The following is a 16,844-nucleotide window of genomic DNA, read 5'->3' as shown; positions in this document are numbered from 1 at the left end:
ACCTGTTTGAACCAGAATTCCTCCCTTGCAGTCAGAATCTTAAGACTAATTAGTAGTCATACCTCCATACAACCTAATGAAGATAAGACACTGATATCTTAATGGGGAGGAATAAATATATCTGATCATTGCCTCTGCAAGACCAGGCATTGCAAAGATCATCACCCCTGCGATGTGAGTTTTTGCAAATGGTGGACTATCAGCACCATGGTTTTCCAATACTCGTCAAGGTCAAGTTCCAACAGATTGGATCTTTGGCTCCAGGTCTCTTACCTCACGTCTGACCTCACTAGTCCATGTGTTACCAAGACCCAGAACAGTCAGATGGATTACAAGTTGCTGCGAGACATACACAGGTTGTGTGTAAGAGTTAAGTGCATGGGTTTCTCTGGGGAAATAGCTTTACCTGTCTCATCAGTTCAGTTCAGTCGCTCAGTCTTGTCCGACTCTCCGCAACCCCATGAATCACAGCACGCCAGGCCTCCCTGTCCATCACCAACTCCATGCGTTCTCGTTAAAGATCAGTGTTGTATATGGCCACACGGAGGGCAGACTTCTGATTCTCCATAACAGCCATTCCACTGGATGGGTGACTCAACTTTATTCCTAAAATATAAGGGGAAAGAAATGAGAATTTATTGGTTTTACCCAGTGCTATACCTTTCAACACAGTAGCCACTAGCTACAGCTGGCTATTAAACACATAAAAATATGGTTAGTCTAAACCGAACTGTTCTGAGAAAATGGCTTTCAAAGACAGTACTAAAAAAAAGACAAAATATTTCCATAGTTCTTTGCATGTTGAAATGATAATACTTTGCATATCTTGGATTAAATAATTTCACCTTTTTACTTTTTCATGTGGTTACTAAAAACATTTAAATCACAGATGTGACTCAACACTTTATTGGCTAGCACCAATACAGACCATCAGGCATGTGTGTGCAAAACACATGACCTCTCCAAATTCACAGGTCAGTTCTGCCAGGCAGATGGCAGATTAAGAACGGTGTCCAGATGAGTGTAGGGCTGTGATCTAAGTTTGTACCCCCTGATACCCAACCCTTTACCTTTTCCCCCTCTGCCTCCACCAGCTTCTCAAGAAGTAATTCTAAGTCTCTGGGCTGTGCTACTCCTTGTAGCCTAGTCAACATCATGATAAAAGGAACTGCTTCAAAGTGACAGACATTTCACTCGGTTCCCCTTGGAGTTTTAAGTGACAAAATATTCTAACACCACTGGCAAATATAACATAAAAATCTAGGAACTGGGGGCACTAATTAAGCTTTTCATCTTTTAATGAAAACAGGATGCCCTAAAAAGCAAGAACCACAAATGTGATGCAGCAGGACTATACACTGCCAGGGGAAGCTAGTTAGAGACTAATGAGGATTATAAACTAAATTTTGAAAATTAACCAAATACATTATCTAGTTGGAATCTAAGAAGTAGGTTACAGGTTACTTGTTAGCAAAATTGCCCAGAACTGAAGAAGCAAACAATTCTGCCAGAAGCAACCACAACTCCACTTTTATTTCAGCTTCCCAATTGTTTTAAGTGCATTAAGATTTCTGCCGAGCATCAACTAATTAAAAAGAAATCACTAAAACAGAGATAAGATGCAAGAATTCTCATGGCTACTGCTGTACTCTTCAATTTTGATTAAACGTGAATTCCCTAAAGCAGTCAGAAAACAAACTTTGGTTCTTTGGGTTTTGTTCAGATGGGTTTTCCTGATTACATGATTCCTTTTCCTTAGCTTCCAGTCTGAACTAATCCTGAAAGGGCAGGGGCCATGGGGCCGTGTGCTCTGCCTATAGCCTGGTACTACCTTTCAATGGCAGAAAGCTGACCTCAGTGCACTCGGCATCTTTTTTAAATGAAAAATGAGAAATTAATGATCTTTACTTGAATGGGGCTATTGCAGAGTTACATTTGCTTATTACCAATTTGGTAATTCTAGAAAAATCCTCAGAAACCAAATAAAACTTCCCAGATGTCGGAGCCTCTCAAAAATATATCAGGATTAAACTGAAGCGTGTGTTCATTCCTCCTCCTCAGCTGCCACTCCAGACATTATGGGTTTGATTTGAAGAATCATCACTATCTCTATGCTCCAGACACTGTCAGAAACCAGCATAGATTTGTTCAGCCAGGAGTTTTCGTGCCTGCTGTGTTTAAGGTCATAATGAGTTCTCATGGAGCTCTCCGCAGTTCAGTTCAGTCGCTCAGTCGTGTCCGACTCTCCGACCCCATGGACTGCAGCACACCAGGCTTCCCTGTCCATCACCAACTCCCGGAGCTTACTCAAACTCATGTCCATCGAGTCGGTGCTGCCATCCAGCCATCTCATCCTCTGTCGTCCACTTCTCCTCCCGCCTTCAGTCTTTCCCAGCATCAGGGTCTTTTCTAGTGAATCAGTTCTTCTCATCGGGTGGCCAAAGTATTAAATTAAAAAAGAAAATAAAAATCCAATCATCACACCAACACTTTAAACATATCAACAAGGTTAGGGGCATAGGGCAGATAGGAGATCAAGTGCCGGATTTCAAGGAGGATCTCTCACAGAGTTACCGTTGAGCTGAGAGCCAGTGGATGGATGTCAGTTAACTGGGAAGACAAGTCATATTTGAGGCAAAGCAAACAGTGTGTGCAAAGGCCCAGAGGTGGGCCCACTTTAAATAAACATGGTTTATTTCAAACAAACCGGTGTACTTGACAGAATGATGGGTAGAAAGAGTGGGGAGACAGGTGGGAGCCAAACACCTGAGAGTACTCTGGTTCAATTTTACATATACAAGCCCACTCAGCAAGGGATCAGCAAGGCAGTCACTCAGAATAAAAACCTGCTTGGGTAGAGTAGGCAAGTGGTCCTCCCTCCCCTCTTCCCTCCCTTCATATGCAGACACAACACATCAGCAAGGAAGAGTCACAGACAGAGAACAGAGTGGAGGACGTCCAGGGGGAGGGAGCTGACAGAGCGACAGCGTGGGAGGCTGGTGTTATCAGATACAAGCTTTCATATATAGAACAGAAACAGCAAGGTCCTACTGTACAGCACAGGGAACTATACTCAATTTTTCCAATGGAAAAGAATATTTTAAAGAACATACACACACACATACACACACATATATATAACTGAATCACCTTGCTGTACAGCAGTAATTAACACTGTAAATCAACTATACTTCAATAATAAAAGAACAGAGCAGCCACTGTAGGAAAAAATTTTAATAAAAATACTTCAAGAGAGGGGGGAAAATGAAATTTGGATGCCCAGGAAACAAACTATATGTGTATCGCCTGAGGCTGGAGACCACTCAGGGCATAGACCAAGCCTACACTAGTGCTCCAGGTGAAATATTTGTGTCCCTGGGAAGCCTAACCCCTAAGGTGCTGTATCAGAAGATGGATCCTCTGGGAAGTGATCAGCTCATGAGGCTGGAGTCCTCATGAATGGGATCAGCACCTTATGAAAGAGGCCAGAGACCCCACCTCCACCATGCAATGAGACAGAAGACACCCACTGTGACCCCAAAGAGGGCTGCTCCCAAACCTGAGCTTGCTGACACCCAGGTCTCAGACATCCAGTGGTCAGAGATGAGAGAAAGACATTTCTTCTGTTTAGAAGCCACCCCCATCTTATCGTATTTTGTTAACAGCAGTCAGAACAGATAGAGACATTTGGTTTCTCTTGGAGGAATCATCGCCTGGTACCAAATAGTACTACAACCATTTTTCAGAAAACTCTAAAAGGACGCCAGATGTGAGTTACAAATTTGGGCTCTACTGTCACTGGCAGAGGACAAAGGTCTGTCTAAGGACATGAAGTGCAGTTGACTGGCTTGCCTCTGAGACCTGGGTTCGATCCCTGGGTTTGGGAAGATCCCCTGGAGAAGGGAAAGGCTACCCACTCCAGTATTCTGACCTAGAGAATTCCATGGACTGTATAGTCCATGAGATTGCAAAGAGTCAGACACCACTGAGCAACTGTCACTTTCACTTTCATAGTACAGAGTACTCTCTGATCCAAAAAATACAGACATGAAGCCAGCTCTCAATGAAAGTTAGCTCACTGCAAACTCAGGGAACTCTTCTTTAAAAAGTCTGAATGTTTACACGTTACAGGCTCTCTGGGCGCAAGATCCTCCCGCACACCACCTCTCCCCCCGCGTGTGGGCACCCACCATCTCTCTGGTCACACGCACACAATCTTTTATTTACTCGCCAGCTCTATAATGCCCCTCCCCCACCACAGCATAAAGAACTGTTTTCCCTTAGGAAACCTGACTGAATACATGAGATTTTCCACTGGGCATGAGACGCTAACCCAGGTCTGACCTGGCCCACCTGCCAAGATTCCACACGGATCATGGAAGTGGCTGAATGAAGAAGGGCAGACACACGGGGAAGACCAGCAAAAAGCTGTGCCTTGCTGCCCGTCTGCCTTCAGCTCCCTTCAGGAGCATCTGCTACACACTGATCCCCCTGCTGGGACCAGGGACACACTGGGGGCAAGACAGAGATGGATCCCCTTCACAGAATGCCCCTTCTGCCAGTGGAAAGCTAAAAAAGAAAACAAGTGCAAAGAAACAAAAGGCAAAGACTTGCAAATCAATCATACTGGGCAAACAATCACAGGTTGAGAAGCACTACCCACTCAAGCAGGGGGGTCTCACAAGATGGTCCCTGAACTCGCAGCACCAGCAGCACTTGGGCTATCACTAGAAATGGAAATTCTTGGGCCCCACCCCAGGCCAACTGATTTAGACACTTAGAGGTCACGCAGTCTGTTTTCTTCAAGCCCGTCAAGTGACTTGATGTGTGCCAAAGTTTCAGAAACAGTGTAAACTGTTTTGGTTGTGAGGGTTTTTTTTTTCCTTGTTTGTTTCTTTTGATCCCTAATTCTTAGACCAGTTCCAGACATAGCAGGGGCCTTAGAGAATATGTGGACTGAACTGTTAGGTGGGTTATTGTACTTTAAGCTGGGTTATCAGAAAAGACCACCGTAAATATCTGAGATCTAAAGTTGGGGAAAGAGACAGCCATGCACAGTGTGGGCAAGGATATTCCATACCACCTCTCACAGAATGTACAAAAGTCCTGGGGTAGGAAGGAATTTTCTCTGGAACCAGACTGCTTGACAAGCCATGCTTTGCAGCTTCAGCGTCCCATCTCTGATTCTAGGATCCAGAGTCTAACCCCTCCTCAAGGAACACAAAAGTAAGTCTCCTCGTTGCTTAATGAGCAGTTGAAAAACCTACCCTCTGTAAGCAGGACTGCCTTTCTTATTTGGCTGCGCGTGTAAAAGCAGGGCCAGCTGTAGTCCAGGCCCTCGTTTAAAGAGCCTGGTTGGTTCTCCCCTCAGGGTGAACTCTCGGTGACCTCAGACAAAGCGCTTCCCAGCTGTCACCCAGTAAGCAAGGTGCGAGACCCTGGGTAGTCTGACTTCCTACACTGTATCCTGCAGTCCTCCTCATTTCAAGACAATAAACAAGGAATGCTCCTGAACAAATTCAAGATGGCTTCATAAAAAGGAGATGAACAACAGCTGATGAAAGAAAGCAATGACTTCAGTGACTCAAGGTGCCTGGAGCCAGAGGAGCGGGTTGGAGTCAGGTCAAAGCTGATACTCACAGCACTGTAAAGACCCAGCTCCGGTTTACACAACACACAAGGCCAACCAGCCTGAGAGACTCCCGCATTCACCTTAATCCAGAAAACACAAAAAAAGATGCAATCTTTGCTCTAATTACACCCCTTGGGAAAATATCCTTTTAATACTAAAAAATACCTGCAGAATATTAACATAGATACTTTTTACAGTTATAAAAGGGAAAGAATGTGCTGTAGATGTCTTTAAGATCCCCACAATATTTTTTCACTTCTAGCAGACAATCAGAACTTAGATGAGGGGCAAGCAAACTTTTTCAGTAAGTATCTTAAGTTATGTGGGGCCACAGACAGAATCAAGGATGTGAACATTTCCACAACTTTCAGTGATGAACTTCAAAGTATAGGAGTACAATTTTTAGAAATACAGGACTACTAATGACAAGAAGGATCAAGATATGTGTGTGTGTCGGGGGGATAACATTCTGCTTACCTGGGAATCAAAGCTAAGGGTCCTATCATTAAATCGGTTACAAATATTCATCAGTAAAAACCATTCTTCAATCATGGGCTGTAAAATAACAGATGGCAGACTGCATTTAGCTCATGGGCCCTAGTTTGCTGATTTCTAGCTGAGATCCTGTATTAGGATTCTCCGAAGAAACAGTGTGAGACTGAGTGTGAGAGAGAATGTCTGGGTGTGTATGAGATAGCAAGGTATTTTCTATAAGGAATTGGTTGTGTGTGTGTACACACAGATACACGTGTATGGATGTAGACAGAGATTTTCTATAAGGGATTGGCTCACATACTTGGGCAGGCAAGCAAGTCCCATGATGTGCATGGCGAGCTAGCAAGCTGGAACCCAGGAGAGCCAATGGTGCAGTTCTGGTCGGAAGGCTGGTCGGCTCGAGACCCAGGAATTGCTAATGTGTCAGCTTGAGCCAGAGTCGGACATGACTGAAGCGACTTAGCAGCAGCAGCAGCTTAAGCCCAAAGGCAAGAAAAGGCTGATGTCCTAGTCTGAAGGCCATCAGGCAGAAAGAAATCTCTCTTGAGAGGTAGGGAAACCTTTTTGTTCTATCCAGGACATTAACTGAGTGGATGAGGCCCACCCACACTGAGAGGAATCTACTCACCTCAGTCTCATGATTTAAATATTCATCTCATCCAAACACACCTCCACAGGAATACCCAGGGAAATGTGTACCCAACCAACTGGGCACCCCAGGGCCAGACAAGGGGACACACAAAGCTGACCATAATAGACCATCCTTACTTTAGAACTCCTCATGAAACCAGGGTTTCAAAACTCAACTCTCCTTCTTCCTTCCCACAGCCCTTAGCTGCTGTGAAGCATTCTGGGAAATGCCACGAGTGCAGCATGACCCGCTCCCCTAAGACCATGGGTGAGTGCAGCCCTGCCTACACCTGGGCAGGCAGAGCTCCACCACGCAAGTGGAGGACCTGACTCAGTCCCACTGGGGCCCCTAGAGATGCCACAGCTGCCTTATCCAAGCAGTGTCTCCTGGATTCCCTGAGGGGCCATTTCCTGTGCCCCATGCACCCCTTGCTTCACACCCTGTTTGGAAAACAATTTGTTGGGCACAGAGTCAACATGGAAATGTCTTTAAGCTTTATTTCTGACTTGTGCCCATGATAAGCTATTCTGCACGTCCTGCCCTAACCACTCTGAGAACCGTCCTCAACCACCCATCAGCTCCCAGCATGTATTATGGCTTGACTCGGATATGTAAGAGCCTCTGCCCTTGACTTTTTCTGTCTGGCCTCTGCCTACCTTCCCAATAATTGATTCCTCTTGAGTAAACGAGTCCTGCGGGGCTGGAGCAGGAAAACGAGAGGGAAATGACTGCAAATACGGTCAGAGAGGTAAGGGGAGGCACCTAGGAGCAGCCTTCTAGGGGTTTCTAGGGAAGTGGGGTGGTTTTCATAAGGATTTGATGAGATGATTTAATAACCAAACCTGACTGATGCTCTCTGTAGGCGTGAAATGAATGCTAGGCCCCAAGTATTTGAGGAGCAGCAGCAGCATGCTGTGTGTACCAAGGTCTTCCACAGGTCACGGCAAGACCACCTCAAAAAAGCCCTTCCTCCAGCTTCCCATCTGGAGTGGGGGATGTCATACTGTCATCCCTATCTTGGTATTCCCTAACATAATCCAGTTATTGGTGAGCTATGTCCCACCCTTCATATTCACAGATGGAGATCCTAACCCCCAGCACCAGTTCAGTCAGTTCAGTTCAGTTCAGTCGCTCAGTCGTGTCCGACTCTCTGCGACCCCATGAATCACAGCACGCCAGGCCTCCCTGTCCATCACCAACTCCCGGAGTTCACTCAAACTCATGCACCAGAGGAGTGCTTATTTGGAGAAAGGATCTTTAAAGAGGCCGTCAATTTAAAATGAGATCCTCAGGGTGGGCTCTGATCCAATATGGCTCATATCCTTTTAAAAACGGGCATCTGGAGACAGACACAGGGAGAAGGCCATGTGAAGAGGAGGCAGAGATGGAGCTGACGCCTCTACAAGCCCAGGGATGCCAAAGGTCACCCACAAACCCCCAGAAGCCGGGAGAGAGACTAGGAATTGATTCTCACTCACAGCCCCCGGAAGGAACAAACCTGCCAACATCCTGACCTTTGAACTTCTAGCCTAGAACTGTGAGATAATGCGTTTCTGTGCTTTCCGCCTCCCAGCTTGTGGTATTTCATGACATCAGCCCCAGCAAACAAGCGCACTCCAGCACAGAGCACAGAGGCCTGGCCTCCCTTTACAGTGAGGTTTATACCCCTCTTCTTGCTTCCTCTCAAATACAAACATTGCCTGATTTTTTGTTTTGCTTTGGCAGCACCACACAGCATGTGGGATCTAAGTTCCCAGACCAGGAATTGAACTCGCACCCCTGAGATGGAAGGGCTGAGTCTTAACCACTGGACTACCAGGGAAGTCCAGATCATTGCCTCGTTTCTGAGTATCTATTTAAAAGTGAAGTAAAATCACAGCCAGTCTGTAGAAAGCCAGGTACAGGCATCACTGCAGGGTCAGAAGATGGGGTGCAAACTGGCAACTTGTCAGGTCTTCAGACAAAAGGCGGGTGGCCCAGATTCCAATGTTAGAACAGCAAGAAGATGGAGGAGAATCCAGTCTCTCGCCCTGGATTTCAGGGCCCAGGACAGTGACTAGACCTCTGGCTGGAAGGGGAAGGCTGGAGCATGAAGAGGTTATCCGAACAGAAGACATCTCATGGGGCCCCCAGAAGGTGTTCGCATCCTGATAGGAAAGCAGGGAGAGGGAGGGGCCTTGGCCAAGACAACTCACATAGTCACCCACTGGCGAGGCAGCCGGCGGTCAAATCTATGACACTTTTATAAGGATTCTTCTCAACAGAAGTCAGAGTTCGAGTCTAACTCTGCTCAAAGGGTCAACAGCACAGTCTTGAATATTTTCAAAATATTAATCTACCAAGATGCTAAGAAGTATTATTCATGAAAACGTTCCATATTCTGAAAGGAATTATAGATATACTGGATTAAACCAAGTGAAACATTATTTCTTGACTGTAGGACTCAGCAGTGACTTTGATATGACATGGAACTTTATAAGCCTCCCCAAAGTAGAAAGAAATACAATCACATAAGTGTGGAATCTGAAACATGCCGCAAAAGAACAAATCTATAAAACAGAAGCAGACTCACAAACACAGAGAACAGACCTGTTGTTGCCAAGGGAGGAGGGAAGGGAGAAGGATGGATTGGGAGTTTGGGATTAGAGGATGCAACCTATTATACAGAGAATGGATAACAACAAGGTCCTACGGTACATACAGCACAGGAAACTATATTCAATATCATAATGGAAGGGAATATGAAAAAAGAATTATATATAATAGTTTTGCTGTATGGCAAAAACTGCCACAACACTGTAAATCAATTATGTTGTTGTTTAGTTGCTAAGTTGTGTCCGACTCTTTTGTGACCCCCATGGGCTGTAGCCCACCAGGGTTCCTCTGTCCATGAGATTTCCCAGGCAAGAATACTGGAGTGGGTTGCCAATTCCTTCTCCAGGGAATCTTCCCAACCCGGGGATCAAACCGGAGTCTCCTGCAATGGCAGTGAGATTCTTTATAGTTGAGCCGTCAAGGAAGCCCTGAATCAACTACAAATAAAATACTTTCTTAAAAAAGAGAAATATATCAAAGACTCCAATTTTATTTCATTGCCAACTTTTCATTTTATAGTTGTTTTCACAACATCCTATCACATCTCTGAGAACAACTTACTAAACGGAGTAACTGGATAATGCTGGTGATGAGCTTTGAAGGATGAATACTTTTAGAGAGAAAGCAGTAAGTCAGCTGACAATCAAGCCAGCCAGACAGACGTCCCACAGCTCCCCTGCAGAGAAAGAAAAAGTTAGCCCCTGCCATTTTCCCCTCACAGGTCTCTACCTGGGGCAGAAAGAGCTGGAGTCCTTAAGAAACATCCTCCAGTTCTCCCACATCAAGGAATCAAACTACCATTTAAAGATTGGTTAGGCAATAAAAGCAAGAAATTATTCCAAGCAGAAAAACTGAAAAAGCTTAAAATGTGATTAGCTTTCCTGATAAGAGCAAAGCATGGAGGTGACCATAAATTGTTGATAACAGCCTTCTACAGGCCTATCTTTGGTGCAACAGGATCAGAGGGCAAACAGAAAGTGAATTCTTAGCTATTAGCCCATTAAAGATGCCTTCCAGCCTAGGGTACACAGATAAGGGCCCTCAACAAGATAGTCCAACAGGTTTTACTGTGTCCTCAGTCCATGAGGTCATAGAATTATGGACTTGGAAGCTTTCTCAGTCTAACCTTCTCACTTCAAAGTTAAAGTTAGCCCAGTGGGGCTGAGTGGTATTGAAGGTCACCTAGCAGGTTCATGGAAAACCAAGAGTAGAAAAACCTCAGCTTCCTATTTACACTCCGCATTCTTATCACTGTATGACTGTCCTGTTACTGTATTACTGTATCCCCAAGGGCTATAGGAGTCAAGTAAAATCAAGGAGAACCTGTCAGGTGTCTGGGAGCAGGCAGGTGCTAAAAGAGCAGCTGGGACAAGTTCTTAGTATTTAGGAAATGGCAACCCACTCCACTATTCTTGCCTGGGAAATCTCATGGACAGAGGAGCCTGGCAGGCGGTCCATAGGGTCGCAAAGAGTCAGACATAACTGAGCGCACACAAATACACGCACATACCATATGCCAGGTGCTGAGCTATAAGACCTTAAACCTCAGCTGGCTTGTAGAAAACCCCCTTGAAGTGTGTGCCTTTGCATCAGTGAGGATGTCAGCTTTCTGCAAGTCTCAGGGACCTGCTCAAAGTCACACACAGCAAGCAGCAGCGCTGCCAGGCACCCTCAGGGCTCACCACAAGGCCAGTGCTCTTGACTGCTACCTACAAGACTCTGAGCAGTCCTGAAATCAAGAACATCACTTTAAAGAAACAAGACTGCAAAACAACCATACTCCAAAAAAAAGCTAATTTTAAAAAATAAAATTACCTTTCTCACCAAGGGAAAAAATAAAGAAAATAAATAATACATTTGTTTTCAGATTTCCCGTAGTGTAAGGATAGTCATGCAACCAAAGGCATGAGTAAGAGTGACCCCATGAGGTCTGTTTGCCTCTGTCCTTACGCCTCTGCAAGTGACCACCTCAACCCTCTGCAGTCTTTTCTTTTCCTCTTGCCAGAGTGAGAGCAAACCTACAGAGTTTCTTCCACAACAAAATACCTGCAGAACCATTTCTATATTCACCTGGATGCTGACGCACAATTCCATGCTTACTTACAAAAGTACAGTCATTATTTCTATAATCTTTTCCCCATAAAAAGACACCATGGTCATTTGCCTATGTAAATGAATATAAGTCTGTATCCTAACTTTCACAAGAGCACAGTGGACCATCACAGGGGTGCATACGCTATGAGGTGAGACTTCTACAGTGGTGCCAACATCTGATTATCTTAACCGGTTCTGCAGTCAACTTGCTGGTAGAATCATCTCTGTTCCACGGTTTCATTACTGAGGCATCCCACAAGTGGAACTGCAATATCCTTTTTCATTTTGAGAGATACCACTTCCAGGAGGGTTGTGCCAAGGCTCCACCGACGAGCTGTGTGGTATGTGTTAGCAGATCCCCTCACTAAACAACCAGAGAAATGCCATCCATACAGACGACTGTCTGTTCACACAGGGGAAACATCCAAGCCAACCCAACCCAAGCCAGACATCCCCTAGCCACCAGCCTTTCTCAGCAGGGCCACGACTACAGTCCTTTTAACTGGTCTCCCAAGTTCAGTCTTGCCCACCCCACCCATCTTTCCTCCATAAGGCAGTCAAAAAGATCTCTTTCAAATACAAATCTGATCGCATCCCCCTGAGCCTAAATGTTCCACTTCGCACTGCTCTTATGAACACTCTCCAGATCCTGAAGATGACTGCTCGAGCCCTACTGATGCTCTGCCACCCCTTCCATTTCTTCCAGAACATTCGTTCCCACTCAGGACCTTGGCAAACCCTGCTTTCATTTTATAGAATCTCTTCCTTGCCTCTCCCCCTGGTCACTCCTCCTCTCCATTCAAGAACCTTCTCAGAGAAACTTTGCCATTCACGCACATCTTGCAAACTAAGGAATGTCCCCCACTGTTAACATGTAGAACACTTAAAATTTTACTTTTCTCAAATGTATTAAAATGTTAGTTTAATGTCTGTCACCTCTGACTGTCTGTCACCATGAGGACACGCTGAGACCCAGCACAGTGCCTCTGACACAGGAGATACCTGATGAACGGCAGAGAAAAAGAGAGGGAGGGTGGAAAACAAGGAAGGGAGGAGGAAGAAGCAGGAAAAGAGAGGGAGTGGGGAGGAGGGATTTAGATTTTGCCCTGAGATTTCCCAAAGAGTGGGAAAAGGGGAGGAAGAACTTACAGCCACGAGTGTAGAACTAGAGATGGGGGTTCTTTTTTTTTCTCACATTTCCTTTAGATTCAGCCACTGGATGAATACTGATCAGTACCCATCATATCCTAGGCACTGCTATAGATAGTAGAGAAGGTGCTTAGCCTTCTGGAAGTCCTGTCTCAGGATGCAAGCGAAAAGAAAGAATAAACAATGAACACCCACCTGAACAGGACAACCAGGGTGAAGAAGCCTGTATCATAAGTCGGTCATGAAGAACAAGCGTGGACGGTGCTACAGGGCATCAGGGAAGGCCTCTATGAGGAGGCGCCACGTGAGGAAATGGCACCAAGAATGGAGGCCAGGAGGAAGCACACGTGGCTTTTAAAAGTAAGATGGGGGGTTGATGAACAAGATGGCGGAGGAATAGGACGGCGAGACCACTCTCCTCCACAAATTCATCAAAAGAACTTTTGAATGTGAGTAAAGTCCACAAAACAACTTCTGAATGCTGGCAGAGGATGTCAGGCACCCAGAAAAGCAGCCCATTGTCTTCGAAAGGAGGTAGGAAAAAACATAAAAGATAAAAAGCGAAACAAAAGAAGTAAGGACGGAGCTCCGTCCTGGGAAGGGAGGCTTTAAAAAGAGAGAAGTTTCCAAACACCAGGAAACATTCTCACTGGCGAATCTGTGGCGAGCCTTGGAAGCTCAGAGGGCCACATAACCCTCTTTTTTTTAAAAGATTTTTTAAAAACCCACAGATTACCCGCCAAACGGTAACTCCCAGCGGAGAAGCAGCGCAGACGCCTGCATACGCCATTAGCAAGCGGGGGCTGGGCAGGGAGGAGCCGGCTGATCTGCTCAGAGAGAGGACTGGGCTTGAATGCCGCGAGAACAATTTGAGAGAACTGGGGAGAGCAAAGCAGACTGTGGGATAGCTTCCCCACGAAAAGGCGGAAAGCTCTAACCTATGACTCGGCCAGCCCCGCTCACAGAATAAAGGACTGAGCAGAGCGAGCCGGCTGAGGTCGGCCCATCCCCCATTCCCCACCGAGACAGGCAGGGAGTGCAGCCAGAGCCGGAGCGGGCAACCGCGGCCCCAGAAAGGCGTCTGATACAAACTGCAGACAGGCTTGTTGCTATTCAGGACTTCTTGGGCTCTGGCCAGTCGATATCCCCCTGAGAAGGTGCACCGGTTGTACACCCAGAAAACTGAGTGGCGGGGACTGGGGAGGCGATAAGTCGCAGAGACCACGCTCGCCAAACACCTGGTCCCCTGAGCTGCTCGGACTGGGGAAGGCACAAAACGCAGGCCCAACCAAGTCTGCGCCTTTGTGGAGTACCTGAGAACCTGAACTTGAGCCGCTCAGACCTGGGAAGTGCATATAACCCGGTGCCAGCCTCGGACAGTTCCCTGCAGAGCAACCTAGAGCCTGTGCAGTGTAGACTGGGACAGCATACGTGCTGTGAGCGGGGGCAAACCCAGTGTGGCCGAGACGCTGCGAGCACTCCCCACAGACGCCAGAGATAATCGACTGCAGCGTCCCTCCCTTCCCAGAACAGGACTGAACAACTGAGCCTTAAAAAGTGTCCACCCACCCCCTAGTATCAGGGCAGAAATTAGACACTGAAGAGACCAGCAGACAGAAGCTAAAACAGAGGGAACCACCTTGGAAATGACAGATAGAGACGTCTAGAGACTACTCCAAGAATAAGACCAAAAACCAGAGGCAAGAGGCTTAAGCCCGAATCCTGAGAACACCAGAGAAGTCCTGACTCCAGGGAACATTAATCGATAGGAGCTCATCAAACGTCTCCATACCTACGCTAAACCCAAGGGTCAACAAGTTCCAGAGCAAGACATACCACGCAAATTCTCCAGTAACACAGGAAACTAGCCCTGAGCTTCAATATACAGGCTGCCCAAAGTCACTCCAAACCCACTGACATCTCATAACTCATTACTGGACACTTCATTGCACTCCAGAGAGAACAAATCCAGCTCCACCCACCAGAACACCGACACAGGCTTCCATAACCAGGGAACCTTGACAAGTCACCTGTCCAACCCCACACACAGCAAGGAAACTACATAATAAAGAGAACTCCACAAACGGCCAGAAGAGGGAAAAGCCACCCCAAGCAAAGCATTATAAGCAAGATGAAGAAGCAGAGAAATACCCAGCAAGTAAAGGAACAAGAGAAATGCCCACCAACACAAACAAAAGAGGAAGATATAGGGAATCTACATGAAAAAGAATTTCGAATTTTGGTGGTGAAAATGATTCAAAATCTTGAAAGCAAAATGGAGTTACAGATAAATAACCTGGAGAAAAGGATTGAGAAGATGGAAGAAAGGTTTAAGAAGGACTTAGAGGAAATAAAAAAGAGTCAATATACAATGAATAATACAATAGATGAGATCAGAAACACTCTGGAGGGAACAAACAGTAGAATAACAGAGGCAGAAGACAGGATAAGTGAGCTAGAAGATAGAATTGTAGAAATAAATGAAACAGAGAGGAAAAAAGAAAAACAAATTAAAAGAAATGAGAACAATATTAGAGACCTCTGGGACAATGTTAAACGCTCCAACATTCGAATCATAAGAATCCCAGAAGAAGAAGACAAAAAGAAAGACCATGAGAGAATACTTGAGGAGATAATAGTTGAAAACTTCCCTAAAATAGGGAAAGAAATAATCACCCAAGTTCAAGAAACCCAGAGAGTCCCCAACAGGATAAACCCAAGGAGAAATACTCCTAGACACATATTAATCAAATTAACAAAGATCAAACACAAAGAACAAATATTAAAAGCAGCAAGGGAAAAACAGCAAATAACACACAAGGGGATTCCCATAAGGATAACAGCTGATCTTTCAACAGAAACTCTTCAGGCCAGGAGGGAATGGCAAGACATACTTAAAGTGATGAAAGAAAATAACCTACAGCCCAGACTACTGTACCCAGCAAGGATCTCATTCAAATATGAAGGAGAAATCAAAAGCTTTACAGACAAGCAAAAGCTGAGAGAATTCAGCATCACCAAACCAGCTCTCCAACAAATGCTAAAGGATCTTTTCTAGACAGGAAACACAGAAAGGGTGTATAAACTCGAACCCAAAGCAATAAAGAAAATGGCTACGGGATCGTACTTATCAATAATTACCTTAAACGTAAATGGGTTGAATGCCCCAACCAAAAGACAAAGGCTGGCTGAATGGATACAAAAACAAGACCCCCATATATGTTGTCTGTAAGAGACCCACCTCAAAACGAGGGACACATACAGACTGAAAGTGAAGGGCTGGAAAAAGATATTCCATGCAAATAGAGACCAAAAGAAAGCAGGAGTAGCAATACTTATATCAGATAAAATAGACTTTAAAACAAAGGCTGTGAAAAGAGACAAAGAAGGAAACTGCATAATGATCAAAGGATCAATCCAAGATGAAGATATAACAATTATAAATATTTATGCACCCAACATAGGAGCACCGCAATATGTAAGACAATTACTAACAAGTATGAAAGGGGAAATTAACAATAATGCAATAATAGTGGGAGATTTTAATACCCCACTTACATCTATGGATAGATCAACTAAACAGAAAATTAACAAGGAAACACAATCTTTAAATGATACAATAGACCAGTTAGACCTAATTGATATCTATAGGACATTTCACCCCAAAACAATGAATTTCACCTTTTTCTCAAGTGCACATGGAACCTTTTCCAGGATAGATCACATCCTGGGCCATAAATCTAGCCTTGGTAAATTCAAAAAAGTTGAAATCATTCCATGCATCTTTTCTGACCACAATGCAGTAAAATTAGATCTCAATTCAGTTCAGTTCAGTTCAGTTCAGTCGCTCAGTCGTGTCCGACTCTCCGCGACCCCATGAATCACAGCACGCCAGGCCTCCCTGTCCATCACCAACTCCCGGAGTACACTCGAACTCATGTCCACAGAGTCGGTGATGCCATCCAGCCATCTCATTCTCCGTCGTCCCCTTCTCCTCCCGCCCCCAACCTTTCCCAGCATCAGAGTCTTTTCCAGTGAGTCAACTCGTCGCATGAGGTGGCCAAAGTATTGGAGTTTCAGCTTTAGCATCAGTCCCTCCAATGAACACCCAGGATTGATCTCCTTTAGAATGGACTGGTTGGATCTCCTTGCAGTATAAGGGACTCTCAAGAGTCTTCTCCAACTATGGGAGAAAAACTATTAAACATGCCAACATATGGAGGCTGAACAACACGCTACTGAACAAAG

This window comes from Moschus berezovskii, chromosome 24 (assembly GCF_049115385.1).
Source record: "Moschus berezovskii isolate FMDL1 chromosome 24, NW_MosBer_1.0, whole genome shotgun sequence".
NCBI lineage: Eukaryota > Metazoa > Chordata > Mammalia > Artiodactyla > Moschidae > Moschus > Moschus berezovskii.
The sequence above is the reverse complement of the archived record's forward strand: the minus strand, read 5'-3'. Positions refer to the sequence as shown.